This window comes from Trachypithecus francoisi, unplaced genomic scaffold, assembly GCF_009764315.1.
Source record: "Trachypithecus francoisi isolate TF-2019V2 unplaced genomic scaffold, Tfra_2.0 Lachesis_group1, whole genome shotgun sequence".
In the NCBI taxonomy this organism is placed as follows: Eukaryota; Metazoa; Chordata; class Mammalia; order Primates; family Cercopithecidae; genus Trachypithecus; species Trachypithecus francoisi.
The window spans coordinates 117,890,731-117,902,583 of record NW_022681454.1 but is presented as its reverse complement, the minus strand read 5'-3'; the positions used below and the strand labels follow the sequence as shown (position 1 = coordinate 117,902,583).

At 46.1% G+C, this 11,853-nt stretch overlaps 1 long non-coding RNA gene across 1 annotated transcript; it reads left to right on the top strand.

Moving 5' to 3' along the window:
• Nucleotides 1–2,523: 2,523 nt before the first annotated feature.
• On the top strand, nucleotides 2,524–4,597 carry LOC117085853. The gene is made up of 2 exons (XR_004438101.1): nucleotides 2,524–2,624; nucleotides 4,273–4,597. It is a non-coding gene; the product is annotated as an uncharacterized LOC117085853 (long non-coding RNA).
• The last annotated feature ends 7,256 nt before the right edge of the window (nucleotides 4,598–11,853 follow it).

Genomic DNA, 11,853 nt, shown 5'->3' with positions numbered 1-11,853 from the left:
GGATGATATGACTCCCAATATCGCAAGAAGTGTACAGCCACCTGTGATATAGTTCCTAACATCTGGGTGGAGAGAGGATGATATTACTGCCCATACAGCTCGAGTTATAAAACCCCTTCGATATTTTGCCTATAATCCTGAAGGGAGAGGATGATATTGCTCCCAATATCGAAGAAGATGTACACCCCCCTGTGACACTATGCCCAATATCCAGTTTGAGAGACGATGACACTATGCCCAATATCGCAGGGGATGTACACCCACCCTGGGATACTGTTCCTTATATCGAGAGGGGGAGAAGATGCTATTGTTTCCAATAATGCAAGGACTGTGGCTGTACACCCCTCCTGTGATACTGTTCTTAATATCCTAGAGAAGAGAGGATGATACTACACCCAATATCGCAGGGGCTGTACACCCACCCAGTGATATTGTTCTTAATGTACTCCACCTCCCACCACCAGGGATATCATTCCTAATATCCAGGGAAAGAAAGGATAACACTATGCTCAATATCGCGGGGCAGTGTCACACCCTCTGTGATGTTGTTCCTAGTATCCAAAGGTAGAGACGATGATATTACTGGCCATATCACAGGGGGTGTACACCCTTCTGTGATATTGTTTTTGACATTCAGTGGGGGAGAGGATAACATGAATCCCAATATCACTGAAGGTGTACAGAACCCCTGTGATGTAGTTCCTAATGTACAGGGGAAAGAGAAGAATATTGTTCTCAATATCCCAGGGGGTGTAACTACCCTGCCCCCTGTATATTGTTCCTAATATGCAGCAGGGTGGAGGCTGATAGTACTCTCAATATCCCAGAAGGTGCACACACACCTGTGATATAGTTCCTAATATCCAGCGGGAAAGAGGCTGATTTCACTTTCGATATCGCAGTGGGTGTACACAGCCCCCAACCCCAGGGTATCGTTCCTAATATCCAGGCCGGAAGAAGATGACATGGCTGACAATATCGAAGGAGGTGGACACCTCTTCCATGATATGGTTCCTCTTATCCAGGGGGTGAATGGATGATATTACTGCCAACAAACTAGGAATCGTACAGCCACCCTGGGATTTTGTCCTTAATAACCACAGGGGAGAGGTGATATTACTACCAACATTGCAAGGGGTGTACACCCCTCCTGTGATATTGTTTCTTATATCCAGGAAAGGAGAAGATGGTGTTAGTACCAATATTGAAGGGATGGACAGCCCCATGGGATATTGTTCTAAAGATACAGGTTGAAAAAGGATGAGATTCCATCCAATATAACAAGGGGTGTACACCCCGCCTGGGATATGAATCCTAAAACCTAGAAGAAGAGAGAATGACATTGCTTCCAAAAACACATGGGGTGTACACCCACCCTGTGATATTGTTCCTGTCATCTAAAGGAAGAGGTGATAATTCTACTCCCACTATCGGAGAAGGTACACAACCCCCCATGATATTGTTCCTCATAACTTGTGGGGGAGAGCATGATATTACTTCCAGTATGACAGTGGCTTTACACCCAGTCTGTGATACTGCTCCTAATTTCCAGTAGGTAAAGTATGATGTTCCTGCCAAGACAGCAGTGGGTGCACAGCCGCCCTGTGATATTTCTCTGAATATTCAGGGAAACACAGGACGACATTACCCCAAATCTCCCAAAAAGTGTACACCCATTGTGTGATATGGTTGCTCATATCCGGAGGTGCAGAGGATGGTGTTCGTTCTCCTGTTGCAGGCTGTGTACATACACCCTGTGAAATTGTTCCTAATATCCTGAACAAAAGATTAAACCAGGGACTGGAAACTGTTTCCCTAAAGAGCCAGGAATCAGTATTTTCAGCTTTGCCCACTGATCTTTGCCTCAAGGATGCAACTCTGCCGTGGCTGCACGACAGCAGCCTTCTGCAGGTGGCCTGTGAAGAGATGGGCATGACTGCACCCCCATCAAACTTTACTTATGGACATGGAAACTTCTCAGTGTCATGAATTGTTAATTTTTTTATTTGTTTAACCATTTGGAAATGTAAAATCCATTCTTGATTCACAGGCTACAAGAGCAGGCTGGGACAGGCTGCCCCTTGCTGACCTCTGGAATGAGCTTAGAGAAGGAAATGACAGGCTGGGCCAGCGCAGCCTCCTCACAGAGAATTCGCTGCAGGAGGGTCCTTCTTAGCAACCACTTCTCATCCTTCAACTTGGCTTCAAGTGCAATTCAGGTGGAGAAAGAGAGAACAGAACTGGCCTCAGCAACAAGAAGGAAGGAGACGCAGGGTCAAGCAGCCATGTGGATCGATCACACTCAACATTCACACAAAGCAGAGCACAGGCAGGACCAGCCCGGGGGGCCGAAGTGGAGGATCTCTGGGGTGGGGGACAACTGGGTGGGCAAGATTCACTACCCCAAAGTCATATAGAAGTTCTACACAGCAGTAGTTACAGAAAACATACACTAAGAAAAGGCCAAAATAAAAATAGGACAGCCGCCTTTGACCGCACCTTATCCCTCATGAACCCACTTTCAAGCCATGGCAGACGAAGACTCACTTCCTGGTACCCTTCCCGGTGAATTATGTGGGCAAATGCATCCGAACTGTCCCCTACACAGACCCAGATCATGCCAGGTAGGAGGGTGGAGGTCGGGACCTCTCAGTCCTGAGCCTTACGGAAGCAGCTTGTCAAGCCTGTTCGAGTTCACAGGGCATGTTTTAGCACAGGAAAAGTCTGTACTGACTCCAAGTGTTGGATCTGGGGCTGCATGAGTCTATGAGCGGCCCTCTTTAAACAGCAGAGTCTTTATGAACAAAGGCCCTAACCACAGACTCCTTTCAAAATGCCCCATGTACTCATCTCATCTCTAGGTGAAAATTGAATGAATTTAGGCTGAGACCTCTGATAAACATGGTAGATTAAGCCTTCGTGAGGATAGATGCATGGAACGATAGCACAGGCAGATCAAGACACGAAGCCACATGGGAGAGTGGGAGGTGACCCAAGCAGCCATGGAGGCTACAGGAGAACCTCATGAGCCAGACTGTGGGTGGGTGGGTAGGGGGTGCCTGACCCGGAGCCACAGAGGGACAGGGCGGTGGGGAGAAACCAGGTGGTCCTGCAGAGCCCTGCAGATGGCAGGGCTGGGGGCCGCCTCACAGTCCCTCTGAGGAGTTTGCCTCCCCTGTCTCCTCACACAAGTCAGAAGCTCAGGGAAGGAGGCCCTCCGTTGAGCGGCCGAAACCACAGCTGGGAGTGAGGGTCAGGCCTGTTCCCAAAGTGGCGTGGGACAAGGGAGTTTGCAGCCTACGGTCCGGCCCTCCAGCCCCTTCTTCCGAAGTGTGGCTGCCCCTCGGCTGTGTTCATCCCATCTGCAGAAACTGGCCAGACCAGGAGGACAGATTCACAGACATGCACTTTTGGGGACCCGTCAGTTGGGTGTGGATGACACAGATCTGTGCAAACATGTTATATCCCGGAAATTCACTTCCTGTATCCTTGTCCCAGGCAGCTACCCCCATGAGGGACTAAACCAAGGAGGAGACCCCCAGGGTCTGGCTCCAACCTCCACTGGTCCCAACTGACGGCGCCCCAGCCACCCGAGTAGTAGAGAGAGGAAGACAGGCTTAGGCCTGGGCAGTCTATCCTGATAGGAGAATGTGCCGGGCCTCCAGGGTGCACGTGTGTCATACTAGGACCACAGATGAGGAGGTGTGTAGCCAGGCATGAGGAAATGTGGGGCTACAGTGGGGGCCCAGAAAGAGCTCCCCTGTAGAAAAGAGGTATGTGGTCAGCTCTTTTGTTCATTTATTTCCATATTTGTAGAAGATACACAGATCTGTCTGCTGTGCCACCAGAAGAGTGGTGTCTGTTTCCACCATCCAATAGGAAAATGCAGACAGAAAACACTAAAAATGTGGAAGTTCCCCCTGGGCCAGGGGGATTCTAGATCTTTTATTCCTTGTTTTTTGTATTTTATAATCTTTCAACAGTGAGCATCTGTTTTTAATATACAAGTAATAGAAATTTCTCAAGAAGGAGGATGCATGGATGGATGCAACGCCATCCCTGCTGGTGCTTGTAGAGGCTCCATCCCCCAGGGTCTGGCTCCAACCTCGCTGGTCCCAACTGACGGCGCCCCAGCCACCTGAGTGGCGCTGGGTTTCTCCTGGAGGGTCCACACGAGATGGTCGTGACTTCTCCCAGCACAGTCCCTGGGAACACGCCCACTCCTTCCTTGATTTTCCACCTGGCCTATTTGACTCTCTTCGTCTGCTTTAGGAAATGGCACATCTGTGGAAGTGGTGACCTGGGGCTGATCTCGCCACGAGCGTCTTTAAGGAGCCTGTGTCTTTGCTGCAGACACTACTATCACTGTCTGCCCTGCCTTCTGTCGGAGGTGGATGTGTTCTAGAATCATCTAGAATGTGATGTCACCGTTTGCAGTGGAAGGCAGATGAAATCAGCCCCGTTCCTGGAAATGTGCTTTATCGGAGTGTGTGTTTTCTTAAGGGATTCCTATAAAACTCAAAGAGTTTGACTTCAGTTTCCTTTTTTTTCCATATTCTGATGTGAGACATTTAAATAAATGTTCATTTGCACACTTGCCTTTACAATGGAAATAACCTCCTTTTACTTCACCAGATTTTTAAAATGTCACATATGCATTGGAACAAGTTAAGCAGCGTGGTGCTGGAAGTGTTAGATTACCTCCCCATCACCACTGCTTCAACCCTGTAATCCAAGCCAACTGCTTGAAAAGTGTGCTTCCTTGTGCTTTTTAGTTTTTGTTAATTAAAATCTCATGCCTGTAAGCCCAACACTTTGAAGGCAGGAGGATCGCTTGAAGCCAGGTGTTTAAGACCAGCCTGGGCAACAAAACTAGACCCTGCCTCTACAAAAACTGTCAAAATAGTCAGGCATGGTGGCACGCACCTGTAGGTCCAGCTACTCAGGAGACTGTGGTGGGAGGATCCCTTGAGCCCAGGAGTTCAAGGCTGCCGTGAGCTGTGATTGCACTTATGCACTCCAGCCTGGCAACAGAGCAGGACCCCATCTCTTAAAAAACAAGACCAAAGAAATGGGACCATAATTTATGTGGCATTATTGTATAATTTTATTTTATTTTCATTTTCACTTTATCCAATAATTACTTCATTGTCTATGCTTTTTTATCAGCCATGGTGTTTTTAACTTGCATTTTTAAATCATTCATTTCAGTCTTAAAATCCTTGCACATTTGATGACTGCTAAATTCCTGCATACAGAAATTTGAGAAAAAGGTGGCGCTTATGGTGGAGGCGCAAAACTCAGCTGCAGTGGGGTTTTCACCCTTTACTCTTACAGGTGAGCTTTGCTCTGGTTCACACATTGAGACGCACACAGTGTTTTAGTCTTCTACTCATGATTATCAGTGTCATTTTCTTCTACTGCAGTGAACTTTAGACAAAAGTTGTTCTGTGTGCTGCTTTTCACTTCTCGAGCACTTAGCCACAGCTAGCAATGTCCTTTCTGGTGCAAGGATTGGGGCCAGCAGCCTAAATGGGAAGCACTTGTTATGCCCAGACCGTTTGTTCCCCAAAAAAGACCACCAGAGTCCAGAGTCAAAGCCAAGCGGCAAGGATCTTTAATGCAAGTTCGAACTTGGTCCCTCCGTTCCACAACATACAGGAGGGCCTTGAACAATGCGTGCGCTTGCCTTTTATAGCCTAATGTAAACAGGACTTGTAAAGTTGCAGAGGAACGAGGGAATTCTCTAGGTTACAGCATTACAATTGGTTAACATTTTAAGTTTATACATTTAGCAGTTTTTTTATTGGTTCCCGCGCTCTCACAAACGGCTGTGTTCTTATCGGGGATTTTCCAGGTGGTGTCCTTCTAAAGTTGAGATATATGGTAGTCTTTGAATTGAGAAAGATATATGGTAGGGAGACATATGGTGGGATGAGCCCAGAAGTGAGGGATATATGGAGGGGAGGACATATGGTGGTGGGATAGTTTATACTGGGCTCAGGAAGTTGAGAGATATATGGCAAGCACTAGTAATTAGAACAGAAAAAGAACAAGACAGGGACTTTCACATTGCTGTCTATACAACATCTGAAATCTATAGATAACATTACGGTTAGGTCCGGCGTCAACTTTTAACTAGGCTCAAGGCGCCGCCCGGGCTGTCTGCCTGTAGGGTCAACTTCTAACTAGGCTCAAGGCGCCGCCCGGGCTGCCTGCCTGTAGATTTCATTTGGTCTCTTTCACACTCTGCCTTCAGTAAACCCTGGCTTAAGCCAGCATATTTTGGCAGAAAACGGTAGTGCCTCCATCCATGGTTTTGCTTTCCATGGTTTATTACCCACAGTCACCCTCGGTCTGAAAATATTAAATGGAGAATTCCAGACATAAACACTTTCAAAGTTTTAAATTGTATACCATTCTTCTAAGCAGTGGGATGAAAGCTGACACTGTCTGCGGTACCTGCCTGTTGGTCATTCAGTAGCCATCTAGGTCATCAGATACACTGTGGGTATCCATAGCTTCTGTTCACAGAATGCTTGTTTTACTTAGTGTAATTTATTAGTGTAATTGTTGTATTTTGTTAATATCTTGCTGCACCTAATCTATACTTTTCATAGGCATAGGAAAAAAACACAGTCTATCCATAGTGGCTCTCTGAGGTTGAAAACCTGCTCTGGGGGACTTGGAACACAGGCCCCAGGTGAGGGGCTGAGATACAGCCTGAGTATTCGTAGCTCATTTCAGTCGGAGGTGTGCCTGATGTGCATGCAGTTCTGTTAGCTTCATAAACATAACACCGTCCTCTAGAACAAATGAATTCTTGATTGCCTATGGCTTTGCTGACCAAGAGAAACCTGTATTTGACCTTTCCAGGTCTCTAAGGTTTTTCTGTTGTCAAAGGGTTCATTTCAGGTCCTTCACCAGATATTTAGAAGGCTCATCAAGGAAAGGACGTTTGAAGGAAAAAGAAACAAAAACACAAAATCAAGGACTTCCTGATTTCTGAGGAATTCTTCCTGAGTTGTTTGTTTTGGGTTTTTTGTTTGTTTGTTTGTTTTTTACTGTGGTATTATCTGAGCCTATGATGAGATTGTTGTTGATTGATTTTGTCTTTCAAGGACTCAGCACAACGCATCCCATCCTTCTGGATCATCTTTTCTACCTTCCTTTCCAGAGAAAAGTTGACTCTCTAAGTGTAACTCTCCCCTACTTATCAGCATCTTCATCTTTCAGTCTCTACCACTTAGAATTAGAATATTCTTGTTGTTTTTATCTATCATGCTGTGAACTCCTTGAAGACAGGAGCTGCTGTCTTATCTTCAAGGCGCTCAAGACACATTGTGGCATCACTTCAATGGAGTCCGTCATAAAAGGTGATGGGGGCAAATATCACAATAGTACCCTGAACGTCTTCTCTGACAAAAACTGGTGGTCAAGATACAACAACATCTGTATTTGATTTGTCTTGCTGTGTCACATCAAGCTGTGGCCTTGAGTTTCGTACACATCTATGTAAGCACTCTGAATTGAGTGACTGTTTCCCAAAGATCATATTGGGATCTTTGGAATGAATGGCGGGTCACCCATCCAGTTGCTTTTGTGGAGATTCAAGCACCTGGGGAATGCAAGTCACAATATCCTGCAAAAGCCAACTTGAGGCCTCCTAGGACTGCACTGCTGCTTGTGACACTGACCCTTAGCCCCTATAAGTAAGTGAGCACGGCCCTCTGAGTGAAAGTGGAGAGGTTCCTTGACATTCCCACATAGCTGCTTCCCTGGTAATTCACCTGGGTCCAGAACACAGGAGGGAGATTCTGATTGAAAAACTTTTCCTGAAGGCCAGGCGCAGTGGCTCACATGTGTAATCCCAGCACTTTCAGAGGCTGAGGCAGGGAGATCACTTGAGGTCAGGAGTTTGAGACCAGCCTGAGCAACATGGTGAAACCCCATCTCTACAAAAAATACAGAACATTAGCTGGGCGTGGTGGTGTGCATCTGTAATCCCAGGTACTTGGAAGGCTGAGGTAGGGGGATTGCTAGAGCCCGGGATATCAAGGCTACAGTGAGCTGAGATCACACCACTGCAGTCCACCCTGGGTGACAGAGTGAGACCCTGTGTCAAAAAAAGAAACAGAAAAGGAAAGAAAACGCTTTGCCTGTATATCTGTAACAAATGAAAACCAAATAATAATGGCACCAATTCTTTCAGTTTCCTTGGAATATCAAGCACGATTTGAGTTGAGCAAATTGATGCTGTGTCATTTGGTTGATTTTCTTAAACATATAATCTCAAACTTTACAATAATAAGGCTACTTGTCTTTCTAATTGTGAAATCCACCCTTAGTTTTAATGTATCTAAAGGCTCCATATCAAAAAGATCAAATTCAGGTTTGAAAGTCTATACTGTAACTAAAAAAGTGTTGGGGTTTGTTTTGTTTTGAGCAATTTTTGTAATTCTCTTGTTACTGTTTATATACCCTCTGCCACTTCTGCCAAAATATTCTGACCTTTTAGTCTTACGTTTTTTTCTCTCTTTTTGTTTGTTGGCTTATGTTGTCCGCTCGATCTGACTACTGGTTTTATTTCTAAGGATTTTTTTTTAAGTTGGCATCTTTTTTTCTTTGACTTTTCTTGTATGCCCCCCTTTCTCCCCTGCATTGTCTTGCTTCATTCATTGCTTGCCAGGTTCCTGAAAATTATTTTTCTTTAGAGCTCATTGGTATGTGTATTATGTTCTTTTTTTTTTTTTTTTTTTTTTTTTTTTTTTTTTTTTTTGAGACGGAGTCTTGCTGTGTCACCCAGGCTGGAGTGCAGTGGCCAGATCTCAGCTCACTGCAAGCTCCGCCTCCCGGGTTTACGCCATTCTCCTGCCTCAGCCTCCCGAGTAGCCGGGACTACAGGCACCCGCCACCTCGCCCGGCTAGTTTTTTGTATTTTTAGTAGAGACGGGGTTTCACCGTGTTCGCCAGGATGGTCTCGATCTCCTGACCTCGTGATCCGCCCATCTCGGCCTCCAAAGTGCTGGGATTACAGGCTTGAGCCACTGCGCCCGGCCGTATTATGTTCTTGGTAGACAGAAGCTGTCTTTAGTTCATATGGGTTGAGCATGGAGGGAACTTCATCTCATAGTCGCTGGACACGGAGCCAGTCCTGGCTCTTACTTTAACTGCCCTTGTGACCTTGAACATGTCATTTCATCTCACCACGTAGTCATTTTCTCATCTGTCTCTTCAGGCTAATAATCACCTGTCCTGCCGTCCTCACAGGCTTGTCTGGCAACCCAAAAAAGCCGCTGAGCCGCACAGCGCTTTGCAATGAAGCTGTGCTCTAGAACCGTTCCACGATCTACTGGACTTTCTTAAATAAGGTGGTTGTTCAGGAAATTCTTCCAATTAATTTTACTTTTATTCCCCCTACAAGAATGCCGAGACACCTCTGCCTATTTTCTCTTTCTGTATTTGTTTTTTTTCTTTTTGTTTTTGGACTGAGTCTTGCTCTGTCGCCCAGGCTGGAGTGCAGTGAGCGATCTCAGCTCACTGCAGCGTCCACCTCCCGGGCTCCAGCGATTCTCCTGCCTTAGTCTCCCGAGTAGCTGGGATTACAGGGAGGTGCCATGATGCCCAGCTAATTTTTTGTATTTTTAGCAGAGATGGGGTTTCACTATGTTGGCCAGGCTGGTCTCAAACTCCTGACCTCAGGTGATCTGCCCACCTCGGCCTCCCAGAGTGTTGGGATTACAGGTGTGAGCCACCGCGCCTTGCCTCTTTCTGTTTTGAAGAAATAGTCAAGAAGTTTCTAGATGCACACAACATGACCAAACCAGTCTTTGTGCTTATTTACACAATGAAGAAATGTCAGCATTCACTCTGGAAGAGAGAGTTTCTCTCTGTCTTCATCCTAGGGCACAGGAGAGAGGCAGTGATGACATGATTCCACTCTGCAGACACGTTGCAGGCCTGGAAAACTCTGTGGTGCATTTGTTTTTCAGAGCACTGAGAGCCACGCGGGCCATATGGATGCGGTGGTCCACAGAACTGGCAGTGAGCCCCAGAGGAGCTCAGTGCAAGACACGATTCTGGCCTAAGAACTGTGGTAGCAAGGACAAGAGAGCATGACACGATGACCTTCTCAGAGTCAGTAGGATAGTTTCCCTTCCTGGAAGAATGAGGTGAAATAAAGCTTTAGGAGTCGGTACTGCACGCAGGCATTAAATGGGTTGTGAAGAGGGACTTTCTTCGCCCTCAGTCCTGTCTCTGCCTCCATAAAGAAGTAAGTTAAAAAAGAAAGTTTCTTTTTTTAAAAAAAGTCTTACTGCTCAATACATCCCTGTGGGGGGCGGGGGGGGGAAGGGCGGGGGAGAAGGGAAAGGAATGCACATTAGTCTTCCATTAAAAATAGATCAAAAAAGTACCCAAAAGAAAAAACCCCACAACAATGAAATAAATTAGGATAATCCAACTGGAGGCCTGCAAATGAGTTTCCTAAATGTTATATTTTCTCAAGCCACTTAGATTTTTAACTTCCTGTTTCTGCCTGAAGCAATAAAGGCAGGAACGCTGTCATTAGCTTCAAACACCATTTTTTTAAGCCGCTAGCTGCATTTGTTATTTTTCTCTCCCCCCCTCAGCTGTATCCCTGCATTTATTACAGCACAGGTGCATCTTGCTCTTGAGTGCTAACTGAGATGAAAGGAATGAGGAAATGCTCTCTTCTGCTTGCAGAGGAGTGCTGGCAAATTCAGTGAACGCAGAGTCGGCTGGGAGCCTTTCGGCTGGAAAGCGCTTCCTCTGATGAGCTGTCTGTTAGGGATTTTCAGGGATGGCCCTGAAATTTTCAGGGGTGTCTGTCCACGCCACATTCTGTGGTCAGATAACGCCTGACCGTAATAAGCCGGAGGATAATCGCTTGCGTTGTTCAATAAAGCAATTGCTCTGTCCCCTCATAACTTAGCCCCTTACGAAGAGCCAAAAAGCATGTGCCACCTAGATGCTGTTTATAACCATTTTCACCTCTTGCCTCCAGGGGCTAAATTGGAAACCTAATTTTAGATCCATAAAAGCCAAAATATCTATAGGAGAAGCTCCAAAATAAAATATCCCAGGGTGGTTTTTAAGTGTCCTTCGAACAGGTTCAGGTTGATTTACCTCGCTGTGGATATTTAATTATGCCATTGAAAAAAAAAACCACCAGTAATTAAATCATTAGTTCTTAGATGTGAGGTCCAAGGACATTCTAGAGGAAGTCAAAGGCAGAGGGAGGAAGAATGGGACAATGGAGGCCTGATGGGCTGGTGGAGAGGAAAGAACGTAGCCTGTGCCGTCAGAGAGAGTTCAACTCCATCCGTGCAGCTGCTAGCATCTTGCCTTACTCAGCCTCTCTGAACCTTAAGTTGCTTAGAATGAGACAGATAACACCTGCCTCCGTAGTTTGTCAGGATACTTAGAAATGCAGACTTGCTGAAGACCTGGATCTCAGGTGGTAGGTTGGTCCACAGACAGTGGCACCACTAGCTATTATTTATTTATTGTCACTGTTTGGGACCCCTGTCACTGTCCCATCAAAGAACTGCCTGTCTGCCTTTTAGAAGTTTCTAGAGCATCTTCCTGTTATTGCACAGAACATTCGCAGCTAACAGATCACAGAACCTGTGTCTTTTCTGGGTGGCGAGACTGAGAAATCCATTCTCTTATGAGTGAGCCAAAGGTCTGTCTCTTGTGGAATTTTTGCTTTAGAGAACCTCCCATTTCCTGAAAGGCCCCAGCCCCGAAGACAGCTCTGCTGCCTGATTGATAGATGCCCATGACAGCTCTGCTTCTTGCCCGCTGCCTCCTCGTCCCTCTGGATGCCCT